At 44.7% G+C, this 2,901-nt stretch overlaps 1 protein-coding gene across 13 annotated transcripts in view; it reads left to right on the top strand.

Annotated features, from left to right (window-relative positions):
- The window catches only part of STRN3 (striatin 3), a 110,613-nt gene that overhangs the window by 37,943 nt on the left and 69,769 nt on the right, over positions 1-2,901 (top strand). The gene's annotated exons all lie outside the window — the stretch shown is intronic.

The raw sequence follows: 2,901 nt of genomic DNA, 5'->3' as shown, positions 1-2,901 counted from the left end.
AGTTCTCCCAGACATACATGTTCCAGTTATACTTTGTTTCTCTAAACTTGTAAAGTTAGTGTATCCTCTTTCCCCTCCAGGCCTTCACACATGCAGTTCTCTCTATGTGGAATACTTCCTCTCCTGTTTGAACTCTCTTCTGCTCCTTTTCAGTCTAAAGTTTAGCTGTCATTTGCTCTGGGAAATTATCTTTGAGCTTGCAAGTACAAAGGCCTCCTATGTGGTGAATTTCCATTATCATAATATTCATTAAGCTGCATTGCACATGCCTAGTCTATTTAATGTCGGCCCTCCACGTCCTCAGGTTCTGTATCCATGCATTCAACCAACCGCACATGGAAAATGTTCAGAAAAAAAGTTTCCAGTTAGTTCCAAAAAGCAAAACTTGAATTTGCATATGCTGGAAACTATTTATATAGCATTTACATTGTATTTACAACTATTTACATAGCATTTTCATGGTATTAGGTATTATAAGTAATCTACAGATGACTTAGAGTATAAAGGACAGTGTATGTAGGTTATATGCAAATACTATGTTATTTTATATAAGGGACCTGGAACCGATCCCCTGAGGGATACTGAAGGAACGAATGTACTGTCTCTCTCACGGTACACTATAAGCTCTGAGAGTAGGGATTGTATTGGTCTAGTGCATCGTTGTATCCCTAGAGCCATAGGGGGCACTCAGTAAACAATTGTGGCAGTGAACACCAGTACCAGTATTACTTCGATAGATTTCTAATATGTGTAGGGCACACTGGGTAATAATACAAAATAGAACACAAGTTCTTTTGTTCAGGCAGCTTAAAATCTAATGGAGGAGAGTGAGGTTTCCTTTCCTCTTGCTTTGTCCTACTCTACATCACCTTTTAGTAGTGAGAACTACAGCCTGGTAAAAGATAAACTGTGGCACATAAAAATTTTAAGAGTTTGGGCTTCCCTGGTGGTGCAGTGGTTGAGGGTCCGCCTGCCCATGCAGGGGACACGGGTTCGTGCTCCGGTCCAGGAAGATCCCACATGCCGTGGAGCGGCTGGGCCCGTGAGCCATGGCCGCTGAGCCTGTGCATCCGTAACGGGAGAGGCCACAACAGTGAGAGGCCCGCGTACCGCAAAAAAAAAAAAAAAAAAAATTTTAAGAGTTTATTTGAGCAAATGTCTATTCAAATGGAAGAGAAACAAACCAGAAGTCATAGGAGCACTCTGGACAGGAGCCAGGGGAAGACTTATAGAGAGGAGGTGAAAGTAAAGCAAATAAGTTATTAGCCTAGGTAGTAGTTCCTTTATTTGGGAAAGCCTAGTTGACTGTTCATATGGTTGTCCTTAGGTTTGATTTATTATTATTACTATTGTTACTACTAATATTATTATTATTGGGCTGTACTGTGTGGCATGTGGAACTTCCCGACCAGGGATGGAACCCTCGCCCCCAGCAGTGGAAGCCCGGAATCTTTTTTTTTTTTAATAAATTGATTGATTGATTTTTGGCTGCATTGGGTCTTTGTTGCTCCACACGGGCTTTCTCTAGTTGCAGTGAGCGGGGTCCACTCCGCTGTGGTGCGCGGACCTCTCATTGCAGTGACTTCTCTTGTTGCAGAGCGCAGGCTTCAGTAATTGTTGAAGCACGCGGGCTCAGTAGTTGTGGCTCGCGGACTCTCGAGCTCAGGCTCAGTAGTTCTGGCACACAGGCTTAGTTGCTCCGTGGCATGTGGGATCTTCCCAGGCCAGGGCTCGAACCTGTGTCCCCTGCAGTGGCAGGCGGATTCTTAACCACTGCGCCACCAGGGAAGTCCTAGAAGCACGGAATCTTAACCACTGGACCACCAGGGAAGTCCTAGGTTTGATTTATTAACCTTTAGGCATTACAGGCTTAGGTTTTGGTTTGGCTATGTAGGCTCCTAAGGCATTAAAACCAACTCATTCTAATGGCTTCCTTGTTTAATTTAACAGGGCTAAATGATGTGATCGTATCTGGTCAAAGGCTGATGAAAATAGAGCCTAGGACTATGTATTGCTAACTTGACCCTGAAGCAGCTGATTATACTGTGGTCAGCCTCCTTGACCTTCCCTGAATTCCATCCAAAGGGCAGATTCAAGCAGTTGCTTATCAGAGAAGGGAGGGAATGCAGAAACAAAGGAACAGCAGTCAAGAACAATAATGCAGGGTCCTGGTTCTTCCTCAAGGAATATATATAACAATACCTTTGAGTTCTTCTGTAGGAACTAAGGCCCCCACCCAGGTGGAGGATGGTAACTTCAGGCTGAGCACAAGATTCCTGGAACACTGCCCTATTACCTCACCACCAACCAATCAGAAGAAAGTCTGCACAGAGTGGAAGACAACAGAGACTCTGACCCCCTCTCAAAATGGTTCTCCTTTTAAAAACTTTCATGGTCAAGCAGAATCTTCAGAGTTGGTTTTTGGATACGAGTCCACCTTCTCCCCAGGTTGCCGGACTACTGAATAAAGGAACTTTTCCTTTCCAACCAACACCCTGTTGAGTATTGGCTTTTTGAGCGGTGAGCAGCAGAACCTGAGTTTGTTTAAAAAAACAAATAGACGGTTACTTCTTTAGCAAAGATGGGTTTATTTGGGATCAGAAGAGAATTGCACTTCGAGGTATGTAACCATGGCAAGCCATGCACATTCTAGGACTTTCTATATACCTGTCATATATTCATATCATTACTTTTCCATTAGTTTTAAAGATGTGCAACAAATTAAGCTATTAGAATTCCTAGTGCCAAAATTGCATGAGCAGGGCTTCCCTGGTGGAGCAGTGGTTGAGAATCCGCCTGCCGATGCAGGGGACGCAGATTCGTGCCCTGGTCCGGGAGGATCCCACATGCCGCGGAGCGGCTGGGCCCGTGGGCCGTGGCCCCTGGGCCTGTGCGTCCGGA

This window comes from Delphinapterus leucas, chromosome 2 (assembly GCF_059928025.1).
Source record: "Delphinapterus leucas isolate spDelLeu-1000000601 "Yukka" chromosome 2, BTC_Dleu_Yukka2, whole genome shotgun sequence".
Lineage (NCBI taxonomy): Eukaryota > Metazoa > Chordata > Mammalia > Artiodactyla > Monodontidae > Delphinapterus > Delphinapterus leucas.
The sequence above is the reverse complement of the archived record's forward strand: the minus strand, read 5'-3'. Positions and strand labels throughout refer to the sequence as shown.